Source organism: Dermacentor andersoni, chromosome 9 (genome assembly GCF_023375885.2).
Source record: "Dermacentor andersoni chromosome 9, qqDerAnde1_hic_scaffold, whole genome shotgun sequence".
In the NCBI taxonomy this organism is placed as follows: Eukaryota; Metazoa; Arthropoda; class Arachnida; order Ixodida; family Ixodidae; genus Dermacentor; species Dermacentor andersoni.
Genome location: NC_092822.1, coordinates 60,709,854 through 60,723,586, shown reverse-complemented (window position 1 = coordinate 60,723,586; position 13,733 = coordinate 60,709,854).

The following is a 13,733-nucleotide window of genomic DNA, read 5'->3' as shown; positions in this document are numbered from 1 at the left end:
ACCACACCGCGGGGAGCGACCGACAGACTCTTTCCACTACGCCTCGCACGAGGAGGAAAGCCGGCGAATCGCGAAAAAGAAATCGCATATAAAAACGCGCTGACCGTCGCGCCGTCACCGCTACAGGGAAATGAGGAAGGAGGTGGAGGAGGGATCAGGAGAGGAGGGTTTGGGAAAGGGGGACGCCAGGAGTGGTAGAGATGGAACGAAGAGCCGAATCAGCCGTTATTCGGTTGTCGTTCACGTTCCGTCCTTCCCTGGCCATTTCGCTGGCCGCCCGCCGGTGGAAACTAAACAGAACATACGAGAGATGCCGCGAACAAAGCAGGGGGCGGGGGTGGCCCCTCGTCGCATGCGGCGGGCGGCCTCGGTTCTGAAAACGGCGCCGAAAGAAAGAAAACAAGAGGCGTGCTGGGGAGGCTGCGGTCGCTGAGTTGATTAATCCTAGGAAAGAAAGGTGTACTGAGGGGGGAGAGCATTGGTAGAGACAGAGAGAAGGATGGAGGAAGGGGGATTGGTTGAGAGGACGAGTGCGCTCGGTAACACGTGACCACTACATTTTCCCCTCCCATGCACTCGTCCGCGTGGCCCGGCGTCCGCGCAGCACGTGCATCCGCCATATTGTTGATAATAAAAGACAAAAGCGAGGGCGGTGCTATATTTTTTTTTCTCTTTTTCACCGCGAAGCAACGGAGCGATTGTTAGGACTGGACAACGTTTGTTTAGGCGTATGAATTGGATTAAAATTAGGCCGCACGCTGGGGGCGCGGAATGTAAAATTACAACTAACACTGAGAATGGCCACATACCTCGGTAAGAAATGCATCTGCTTAATGAAACACTAGTGGAATGCCGCAAGAACAGGGGCACAGTAGGGAATCGTTCGTTCCTCCCCCCCCCCCCCCCCCCCCGTCCCCCCAGCTCCAGCCAACAATCTCAGTACACTATTCAGAGGTACTGAATGTATTCAAGCTGATACTACGACATGAAAGTGGCGTCATCGTTAGCAGCCTGAAATACTGAGTGTACTGCAGTACAAATGCTTCTTTTAGACAGCTTCAATTACCCTTGTCTGGCGTCAGCTATAGAGTTTTGCTTGCAAATTTCCTCAGTTCATCACGCTGAGTGGTTTCTTGCCGTTTTCAACATTTTTTTTTCTAGAGCACATTCAGCTACTCAATATGATTACGTGGACGGTATGAGTAAAATGAGCACACATCCTGGCCAACTTCATTCCAAACTCTCAATCTGGACAATGTGGCAACGGCTGAGAAAGTGCAATCTACCTACATTTCCCGTTTCCCCTCACTCAAAGACACATTCCCACCCAGCATTGACGGCATGCATGTTACAAAATGCATCGTGGCAGATGGTGAACATCTTTATCCGAATAAACGTTATGTCTTGTCACCTTTAAGCGACAATGTCGTCATTTTTATTTCCTTGAGGTCTTGAAGGACATGGAACGCTATTCCAAAAGACAAAGAAGGAAATACAACAAGAACACTGCCTGGGGACTGCATCGTTAAAATCGAAACTATAGCCCTCATAACTAAAATTCGATTCAACCAGGAAGTAACGACGCCGAATAACACAAAAATCGCAGCACAGCCGGATTCCCTGCAGACGAGTGACTGTCAAAGCACGCACTCCAAAAAATACCGGCAACGGCAAAAAGAGCGAGAGACATTGAAGCAGCAAACGTTGCACGCGAAATTAGAACACAAGCAAATCGGCCCCGTCGCTAAAGCACAAAAGGAAAGACTTGGAACGTCTGCACGCACACGACAATATGGGAATGAGGAAAAGGGGGAAAGGAAAGCAGGGGAGAAGAAGGGAAAAACGGAGACATTAGCGGGTAACACGGGCCTAGCAGGAAACGACAAATGGGGACTTGGCGTTTATAGGCAGGATCGATGGCGGCTTCCTTACGGCGGCCGCCACCTGGACGATCGAAGACTCACGCGAGAGGCCGATTGAGACGTCGATATATCGTGACCGCGCCACGCATGTGATAAACGTGAGTACACACGCGCATAGTCGAGACGACCGGCCTTAATTTTTTGCTTTGCCCTGCCTCGCGCGTGGCTGCAGACATCCAGGGGTCAGTGTGCTCCACAGAGTGTGCTCCGCTTAAGAAAGGCTCTGCGCGCCTCTCTTAACTGGAGCACACTGTGTGGCAATGAAGGTAAAGGTTCACTATACCTCCGACTTAGCAAAAGCCAAGAGTCCTGCGCTTTAAGGAGCTAGAACTCGAAGTAACGCAGCGCAGCTGATGATCATAGCGGCAAGAAGAAGAACGTTTTTCTCCTTAGTATTAGTACCTTACATAGCGCGCTTAGCCGACCACATGACCTGTCATGCTAATTGATAAGGCGGCGCCAGTAGAACTTCATTTGTTCTGTACACGAAAGTACATGTGCTCGACAACACGGCAGTACCATCAGCCAGTGCTCAGGAAAGAGTTGAGGTTCTATCGCAGCTGCTCCGTTTAACTTCCCAAGATGCAGTTTCAATGCTTTTAGAGATCTGCAAATGGCCGAGTTTCTGGGAACCGTTTAAGATTTCTGTACGTGAATGTGAAAGTCTCACCAAAGGTAAAAAGTTTCAGCACTTGCGTACCTGTTTACGTGCAGTAGCAGCTGCACCCATAAACGGCTTGCAAGGTACAGGAGGCTGCTATGACGATGCTGTCAACATCCTTACCAGACTCTTTGGAGACACCCGTCGCATCGTTAAAAAACACACAGCTGTCGTAGCTGAGGTCTTTACCATCAATCTACTCGCAAGACGGCGCTCCAAGACAATGCGCCGGCTGGTATAGACCGCGTAGAGTGTTACATTAGGAGATTAAAGGAACTTAACGTCACCCCTGGCAGTTACTCAACAATGATGGCAGACATTCTCCTCGAAACCTCGCCAGCAAATACAGCCGTGGGTTACTACCGTCAGGTAGCAAATATGAAGCTATAAAAAAAAGGCGCATTGCTACTGATTCTACTCTACTTTGACTGAAAATTTGGAAATAAAAACACGTTTCCGCCAATATTGTGTTGAAACTACCGACTCCTGAGTAAACGCCGCAACGAAAAGGCTGCGTTGATGGTAAAATTTCATACGACAGCGATAAATTTTTTACGAAGGCTCGCACTGGTGACGAAACTTAAATTTGTAGTTACGATATCGAGAATTAAGATGCAAAACAAGGAGTGTCAAAAGAGAGATGAGCCAAGGCTAAAAGAAAGCGGGGAAGTACAAAGCAAGAATATGTCCTGTTGGTCATGTCTTTTTGGCGGCTATAAAATTGCGCACTACGAATTCCTGACATGAAGGTCACGCTTTTGAGGAAGCTTTCGTGGAGGTCCGGAAGCATGTAAGAGATCGTGTGCGCCCCGTGCGACTAAAGTGGTCGGAAAAGTGGCGCTGGATTTTCCACCACGGTAATGTCCCTGCGCATGCGCTCTGCATTGATAGTGCGTGAGTGCTCGTTACACAGTTACATTCCTGTGCTACAACAGCTTCCCTACTCGCCGGCCTTAGTCCCCGGCGGCTTTTAAGCATGAAATGCTTTTAGCTCCCGTTGTCGGCGACCTTCAAGTGGCCTTGAGCCAGAAGCCAGAGCCGTTATCCGGGCTCTCAAACGAGAACATCCGGCCAAGTTGCGAGAACAAAACGAGATCATCCGGGCCAACCAGTCAAGACTGCATTACACACGCTAGTAACTTCCAAAAAAAGTTACAAAAAGATATTGCTTCCGAATTCTTCTAAATGTTTGTTCACAATATCACTCAAGCTGTAACTTCTAGTAAGCTGAACTTTTATTTGTCATTTCCAATAGCGACGTTCAAAAGGCAGATACAGGGTACTATACATTTGACTGTCATCTTTTCGTGATGAGAGAAAGTTGCCCGTGCTCTTTTTAACGCCAGTGGTCCGTGAGGTCCGCGGCGCGTCAGGCTAGCGTGCTCGTCAGGCGCACCGGCATCGCCGGTAATAACCTCCGGCGAACCGCGGATGGCTATTTGACCGAGACGAGACTTACGATGAGGGTGTCTGTGAGAGGAAATTATTGCGACCATATGGCCCAGTGCACAGTATGGCGTGGTGCGCCGTGGTGTGCCGTTACACTACACCCATTTTATCTCCAACCAATCTGTTTTGCCGGTAGCCATTTCATGCTAGTATACATCTACTTTCGATTGCGGGAGAGCCATAATTTTTTTTGTTCCCCAACGGCAAACTAAACTGGGTTGGCGGTGCCTGCCATGGAGTCTGCACTTTTTTTCATTCGCAGGGGTGAACACCTAACTCCCTCCTTCGCAAGGATCGACACCTCTTCTTCCTCCTAAGTACCTTCCCTAGCCGCCGATGGTTGCAGCTGTCTCTGCCTGCGGCGCCTTAGCTGATCGTCATGGCGCTCACGCAACTTCCCGTCCTCCGTCTTGACCTTGCTCAGGCGGGTGCCCCTGGAAGTCTGCCCCACTATATGGTTTCCAGCTATAGCCTTCACCAAAGTTCTTGTACCACACTGGCTCTGTGGCCGTATGGATGCGGGGGCTCGCACCTGCGTGTGGAAGTTGTTGTGACACGACATTATCCAAAAGCGAACGCGGTTCAAACCCGGGTAACACGAACGCTGGGGCCTTTCCGTTGTGGAGGGGCGTGTGCCGATAACGCAGCAGCCGTCGGGCCAGACAACATTCGAGGGTGTCATTCAAGTTACTACAGCGAAGCTTTTAAGAGCTACTTTCCCCACTATTGTGTCCGCGTGTAGAAACAAAAATTCCGAAGATAGTGCAATGCCGGGCCGACCCGCGGCGGTGGTGACGCGGGCGTTAAGCACTCCACATACGTAGGCCTTTCTTGACAGCGGGCTCAACCCTCTCTGCCAGTCCGTTCGACTGAGGATGGCAAGGAGTCGAGCTTAAGTGCGGGATCCCGTTATCGTCCATAAATTGTCGGAACTGCCTACATTTAAATTGGGGACCCGTTGTCGGAAACAACTGTTCGCGGCAGCAAAAACATGCTGAAAATGCTCCCGAGGGCCTCGACCCTGCAGACTGCATTAATTGTTTTCAGTGGAACAACCCCAATGCACTTCGGGTAAGAATCCACAACGATCATCAACATGTGTCCATCCACTGGTCCTGCGAAGTCAACGTGTCAGGCCAAGGAACCGGCTCCATCAGCCATTGGCACGCCGTGGTTCTGTTAGCACACTGCGAACGCGTGAACTACATCCTGGATATTTTTGTCGAGCCTGGGATGCCAGAAAAGTGCACGAGCCAGATTTTTCATCGTCGTCATGCCTTGATGAGTACCATGATGATGAGCTGCAGCACGGGTTTCCGCGCGGAGGTGGGCATCCCAGCCCGATGGCCCCAACAAACAATACCGTGGCTGCACGTCAACTAGTCTCTCTTCTAGAAGAATGACTGCAGCGTTTCTTGTGTTGATGGCAATTTTCTCGGCCAGCCATCCTGAACATGACGCATAATTGGCATGAGCGTGACACCACGTGCAGTCATTTCGGCAAACTCGTGCGAAGATACTGTTTCAGTGTCCAGATGTTCTGGGAACAGACGTAATCTCGTTCGTCTTTGAGCGTTGGACGTCTCGTCGTCACGTGGCCATTGTGCAGATAGTTTGCTCAGAGGGTCTGCCGCAATTATGTCCTTCCCTTGATTGTACTCAGTGTTGTACTTGTAACCACCCAGTAAAAGGAGCCAACGTTCTATCCTTGCTGTTAAGGGCGGTATCGCATGTTTGTCGGGACTGAAAAGACGCATCAACAGCTTGTGATCCCTCACCAATGTAAACTTGTTTCCCAGCAGATAATGGCGGAACTACGTCACACCAAATACCACAGTTGGGGCCACACGATGCCTCGCGCTCAATCTGAGCATACTTTCGCTCAGCCGAGGAAAGGGTTCCACACAACACCGCATGACGATGCGTACGTTTCCAAGATAAGTGGCTTGCATGGATCGTAGTGCCCTAAGAACGTACCGCACCTGCACCTTCTTTATCAACCACTTCACTGTCTCGAATGCATCTTCTTGCCATTTACAAGGCTTTCTGAACAACTCTGAGCAATACAGCGGTGAAATGACTCTAGCCAACATTCCCAAGAATGTGTTGTAATATATGTAATCAGACCGAGAAATGCGCGGAGTTTCGCTACGCACGTTGGAGCATTAGGGTGGGCATAAGGTCCCTACGGAGGTGTATGTATTGTATCAGACGCGCATGCGCTTTATGCAGGTGCCTTGGCCAGCATGCTATCTGTAACACGTGGCTGTTATCATGCAGCCGCCGGTACACTATATATGTTGGGAAGCAATCCCGAATAAACGTTCTTCTTCTGGTTGCTTTCACGCTGCGTGTTCATTGTTGGACGCCGGAACATGGTGTCAGAAATGGGATGACCTTCACGTATGCAGTAACACGCTGGTAGAAGAGGCGTTGCTGTGCAAGGGCACGATGGATTTAGTGAAGCCACCGCATGCTGTCCGGTAGCACCGCGAAGAACTGGAGCCTCTTCAAGCAGCGGTTCGAGCTGTTCCTACAGGCCACGGAGCCGCCGAAAGAACCACGGACGCAGGGAGCTAAGACCGCACTGCTACTCACCGTGGCCGGAGAGGGCGCCCTAGAGGCATTTAACAATTTTTTGTTCTCGGAGAACGAAAACAAGGAAGATTATGAAACAGTTGCTAAGAAGTTTGAGGAGTACTGCCAGCAGCAGCAGAACGAAGTGCACGAACGGTATGTCTTCCGCTCAAGAACGCAAGTTGAGGGCGAACCTTTCGAACATTTTTCACGGAACTTGAAGAGACTTGCACGAAGTTGCAATTTTGGAAGCCTAAGTGACTCCATGGTCAGGGACCAGATAGTCCCTCGAACAAAGAATGCGAAGTTGCGCGAAAAGATGCTGAAAGTTAAGGACCTTACGTTACTGAAGGCGGAGGAAATTTGCAAAGCTGAAGAGGTTTGCGCCGAGCAAAACAACGTATGGGCTCAAGTGGAGAAGCAAGCAGCCCAAATAAAAACGCGCCAGCAAGGCAAATGTTCAGCTTGTGAACAACCTGTAGAAGGTTCGGAGCATGACGAGGCTCAACGAGAACAGGAAGTGGCTCAGATCAAAGCACGCAGGCAGTTCAAGTGTTCTAAGTGTAACCGCGTCCACGAACGTGGCAGATGCCCAGCATTCGGCAAAACATGCTTTCGGTGCCGTGGCGTTGGCCACTTCTCAGCCTGTTGCAGAAAAGGTTCTCAAGTGAGCGAAGTACGTGACGAGCAGGAAGAATTCGAAATCCTCGACGCACAGGCAACAGAGCCGATTGGGTCGTCCACGCGAGAGTGGCTTCCCAACTAGTGTCTCTGAAAGTAGACACAGGCTCGCAAGCGAATTTGTTGCCTTACTCAGTTTTTGAAAGACTCAAAGCGAAGTCTGCTTTAAGAGCAAGCCCCTCCGTCCTCCGTTCGTACACCGGCGACGTTATAAAGCATATCGGGGTCGCTACGCTACAAGTGGCTGTGAACGACCGAAATGGGCATTTCGACTTCTTCATTTTAAAGAAGAGCAGCCAGGCCATACTTGGGCTGTCTGCAAGCGAAGCGTTAGGACTAGTGTCTCGTTCTGTCAACGCTGTGCACACGAACAGCACTGACCAACTGGTCAAGGAATTTCCCGAGCTGTTTCAGGGCATCGGCTGTCTAGCACGCCAGTACCTCATGGTTCTGCGGGAGGATGCAGCACCGGTAGTCCAGCCGGTGCGAAGAGTGCCCTTGGCGCTGCTCGAGCCCCTGCGAGAAGAGCTGGATCGGATGGAACGTGCTGGAATCATGGCCAAAGTCAGCGAACCGACGGACTGGGTGAGCCCGTTTGTTGCAGCACGCAAAAAGGATGGGGGAAACTGCGCATATGCATTGACCCGAGGCGAATTAACGAGTGCCTAAAGCGAGAGCATTATCAAATGCCGCGACGAGAAGACATTGAGGCTGAGCTTGCGGGTGCCGCTTTTTTCTCTCGCATCGACGCGTACTCGGGCTTTTATCAAATCCCCTTAGATGAGGCTACGTCAAAGGTGTGTACAATAGGAACGCCTTTTGGACGCTACCGTTTCTTGCGAATTCCCTTCGGCATTGCTTCGGCGCCTGAAGTTTTCCAGAGAACTATGAATGAAATATTCGACCAGGCTTCAGGGGTGCGAATCTATGTCGATGACATACTGATATGGGGGAGCACAAGGGAAGAGCACGATACTCGCCTTCGCACAGTCTTGCAACTAGCTAAAAAGGCCGGCCTAACGCTCAACGCGGGGAAATGCAAATTCGGTCTTACCGAAATTGACTTATTGGGTGATGTCATAAACAAAGACGGAATAAGACCTAACCCCGCAATGATCGCACCATTAAGTGAAATGCCTCAGCCAAAGGACAAAGCCGGCGTTCACAGAATGCTCGGGGTCGTGAACTATTTCGGAAAATACATACCGCATCTGGCGGAAAGGACGACGCTCCTACGAAGCCTCATTAAAAAAGACACCGTTTTTTAATGGTCCGAAAACCACTCCAAAGAATGGCAAGCTGTCTGCAACACATTGAGCAGTCCACCTTTGCTAGCCATTTTCGATCCTGCTAGGGAGACGAAGGTCGTTGCAGATGCTTCCAAAAATGGGATTGGTGCTGCCCTTCTTCAGAATTATGGTGGTAGTTGGCGGCCGGTCGCCTATGCATCACGCACAATGACTGAGGCTGAACAAAGATACGCGCAAATAGAGAAGGAAACGATGGCCATTACTTTCGGTTATGAGAAATTTTTTCATTTCGTTTACGGCCGCAAGTTTGTAATTGAGACCGACCACAGCCCACTGTTAGCAATTGCTTTGAAAGCCATTGGCGACATGCCACCACGACTGCAACGGTTCTTTCTGCGCTTGCTAAGGTACGATTACGTTCTTCACTTTGCCCCAGGCAAACAACTGTTCCTGGCCGATATGCTATCAAGATCATCGCCGGCCGTTCCAAGCGACAAAGATGACTTCACTGATGACGTTGACGTCCATGCAGTGAGCGTGACGTCGGAGCTGGTGAGCAAGAAAATGTTTGATCGACTGGCAGAAGCGACGGCCGCTGACCCAGACTTGCAGACAGCGTTGCGGCAGCTAAGGAATGGAGAAGACATTGAAGGGTGGATGAAACCATTGGGTCCTGAGTTATCAGAAGTCAAGGGCATTGTTAGGAAGGGGACCAAAGTCGTTATCCCAAAGGCTATGAGAGCTGAAATGCTCGGTCGCATTCATGAAGGTCACTTAGGCATAAATAAGTGCAAAGCGAGAGCCCGTCACTTGGTTTTTTGGCCGCGACTGAATACGGACATTGAAAACATGGTCAAGACCTGTTCTGTTTGTAAAAATACGCGTACAAACAACAAACCGAACTAGTGGTGCTTAGGCCGATCCCAGACCATGCCTGGTACAGGGTTGATGTTGACATTTTTATGTACGGTGGAAACTCCTACCTGTGCGTGTTTGACGCGTTTTCAAACTTTCCTGAAGTCTAAAAGCTAATCGACACAACGACGTGCACTGTCATTGCTACACTTAGCTCAATTTTTGCAAGGTATGGAATTCCGTTGGAAGTCTGCACCGACAACGGTCCTCAGTTTTCATCTTATCAATTTGCTTTGTTCGCATCCAGATACGAATTCAAGCATGTGACGTCGAGTCCGAGATTCCCACGATCCAATGGCCTCGCCGAGAAAGGAGTCCAAATTGTGAAAAGAATAATGAAGACTGGCGCGCTCAACGAGGACTTCTGGTTGGGTCTACTCGTCTATCGCTCGACTCCACTAGCCGAAGGCCGGTCCCCTGGAGAACTCCTCCAAGGCAGGAAGTTACGCACTCGGTTACCAGACTTCGCGTCATGCTCCAGTCAACTGACGTCTCGGCGCCAACCACGCAGCCAAAGGCCATCCAAAGGGAAAAACCTGCCAGCACTCAAGAAAGATGAAGTTGTACGAGTACGAGCGGATGCATGGGACTGCAAAGCTCGAGTCATGAGCCTGGTGGCACCAAGGTCTTATCGCGTCCTTACAGAGAACAAGGTGCTTCGACGCAACCGACACGCCACACGTGAGCCATTCCGGCGTGACTTAACGGATGATGACTCTGAGAGTGAAGACAGTTCCAAGGAAAATGCAGGAGCACAACAGTCTATAACACAGCCCACGCAAGCCCAGGAAAACGCTGGAGTATCGCAGCCTACAACCCCGCCCACCCAATATGTGCCAAGGCGGTCCACCTGACCAAAACGACAGCCAAGTCGTCTTCACTACGACCAGGATTTCCACGAAGTGTCCCGTATTGTGCTCGCAGACTTTTAAATTTTGCACTGAGGGAGATGTACTGTATCAGACGCGCATGCGCTTTATGCAGGTGCCTTGGCCAGCATGCTATCTGTAACACGTGGCCGTTATCATGCAGCCGCCGGTACACTATATATGTTGGGAAGCAATCCCGAATAAACGTTCTTCTTCTGGTTGCTTTCACGCTGCGTGTCCATTGTTGGACGCCGGAACAGTGTATATGAGAATGCCTTATGACTAGGTATTTATGATTTTGACTATACATGGTCAGTACTTAAAGGTGTAAGTGTAAGTAAGGTTAATAAGGACTAATAAGATTATTTAAGATAATATTAGTTAGGTGTAACGGCGATTAATTGAGGGAAATTAGTGATACTTAGGCTCATTGAAATCAATTTATGTTAAACTATTAGACTAATGAAAAGTTACTAAGGCTCAACCAGCGGCGCCTAATCAAGAATAAAGGGCACCTTGACATTAGGTAGACCTACTTAAGTAATCCTAATTATTAATTACATATATAAACGTCTTCGTCGTAACCTTAACTAAGGTTAATAATTTGAGCAATTAAGTGAACTTCGTTATTATAGAGATAACTAAGCCTGAATAATAAATAACAAAATCACGTTTATTTACCTAAGCTAAAGTTTCACTTGAGTGCATTTCTCTCCTAAACCGCTCTGAATTAGGTGAGGTTTATTCATACTATGGGGGGAGTGCGCAGCCAAGGCTCCGTACTGCGAAAAAGTACGCAGAAACACTACTGGAGTTGTCAATGTGCGCATAAGCCCGCCCCCAAATTTGAAGTTGGCCCATGACACATCCCAAACTTTAAATTGACCCACTGCCAAATTTATGTTGCGCTACACGCAAATTTCAAGTCGGCCCACCCCTACTATAGGCTTCCCCATGCATTTTCTGTGGGGCCTATGTATCTCTATGGTTGTTCTCTCTAATCACACTTTTTTTTTCAATTCTTCCTCATCGCTTATAAAGCTATCAATCGTATACATTTACACTATCATAATAGTTAAATATTGTAATGTCGCAGATCACGCATTTTGGGGTAGATGCAAGGCATTGCACTTTTCGCGTGGCGGACAGATCTTACTGCGGTACTCGCCAAATAATGCTTCCGCATTAAAATACGCTTGGAGTGCCTATTAACTAGCGGGCACATGTTGGTCCTTCCACGTTTCCAATGTGCTAGCGTATCAAGTGTGGTTTTCTAGCAGCAGAACGCTTCTTTTTTTTTTGGGGGGGGGGGGTAGGCCGGTTAAGCTGTGTCCCTTGATTCTTACTAAATCATATGGTGACGAGTGAGAGAACAAGGAGAAATCGTGGCGGTAGAGAAGACGATGCACTAAAAAGAGCTCAAAGTTCGCATTCCGCGTTATAACACTCACCTATACTCCGTCCTTCGCTCCTAAAGCATGCCACGGCTTGAACTATACAAGCTTCGTGATACATTCTTCGTCAGGCGACTGTCGTCATACATTTCTCACTATGGTACTGTCCGCATACCTTTGTCATATCGTCGTCATGCATCCCTTGTCATACTGACGTCATGATGCCGTCGCGCAAGTGTCATCGCCGTCCTTCTCACCTCTACATCCGCCTCTCATTATGTCGTCGGTATCACGCCATCGTCGTCGCGCAGACGTGATTATCCATTGTTTTCATGCCATCGACATCATGCCACCTTCGTCGATCTTTTGACGTCATTGCTTCTTCGTCGTTCTTTCGTAATTTTGCTCTTGTCATTCAGCCGTGATTACGCCACCGTTGTCATACCGTCGTCGTCATGCCATTGTGATGCTGCAAACATCCTCATTCTAGCATCGTCATTCGTATGTCGTTATACGGTCGTCTCACGCCCTCGTCGTCACATACTCTTCGTTCCATTGTCCTCACGTCGTCACGCTGTCGTCGATATACGAACGCTATCATTTAAGAATTGTCATCTCATTGTCTTCGTGCCGTCATCATCATCATGCTTCATTTGTCGTTTCACTGATGTCGTTCAATCGATGTCAATCGTTCTTTAACTTTCCATCGTCCTTCCTGTGTAGGTGGCATAGAACCATTGCCATGACACCATGTTCATAAGGACGTTGGCACGCGAGTGCCATAGCAAAGTGGGACGATGCCGGTGGAGGTCTCACAGGGCTGATGTAGCGTAAGTCTCATATTAACCACAGATGTCAAGTAAACGCGACTTCAGAAGTACGGTGTGTCGGTACATTGTTCGAATTCCAATCGCACTAACATCGACAGTTATGATGGGATGAGTTCTGTTGTAATTTGCTGTTTTGAAAATAAACAAGAGACATAAAAAAAACTCAGATCATACTTGAAAAATAAGGCTACCTGCGCCATCATATATGAATGGTTTACTCATGTTAATGTAGCCGTAGATCATTAAGAAAACTTACTACTTTGTTTAAGAGCACTGTTTCGCTAACAATGACGGAGAATACCTCTGAAGCATTAATAATACCATAACATTTCGCTGCTTTTCTAGATGCACTAGCAGAACAACAAGCATTATATGTTAAGCATTCTTACGATGCTTCGAGTAATTTCCAGGATCTATGCCTGTTTCTAACCATTTTCCTCCCCGACCTCTTGAATAAAAAAGAATACCTTCAAATTTCTCCGGCTGTCGAAATCGCACCTGCGTCATACTGGTTTCTCAACCATAGCACCGAGAAGCTTTAGCGAGTTGCGCACACAAATCAACTTTCGCGCCACAAAGGCACTGGGTATGTGCAGCTCTACAATGACAAAGAAAAAAGCACACCGGATATCATACCTGGCCAGGCAAGCATGGGCTTCGTGGCGGCACCGCTAGATGGCGCAGCGTGTACAGAGTCGAGCGTGACAAATTAACCCGACTGCAGTACACATTTGATGCGGTGACAATACGCGGTGTCGCTACATTGCTGCGTAGTGTGTCGAATCAACGTCGGCATTTGCCGCAAGATGAGCCCTCTCGTTGAATACTAGAATAACTAGTATTCCTGACATACTAACCCAAATTTAGAGTGCTCCTACCTTACCGTTATTGCATGGACCTCCTTAAAATAATGAGCCATTCCACTTTGTGCAGCTGGATGACCAGCGAAGCTGAGTAGCACACGATAAAGAGGTGACACAAGATCTTGAACAAAGTTACGAACACATTTATTGTCTTGATCGGCGGTCATAGTGACGAAAGATACGCCACACATTTATTTTTATACATCCGCGTTCATTTGCCTTATTGATCCGTTACATACATCCGCCTTTTCATGTTGAGGTACATTGATGCAAAGAACTGGAGGCTGAAATCCCCGCATCCGCTGACAGTGGGCCGGTGATT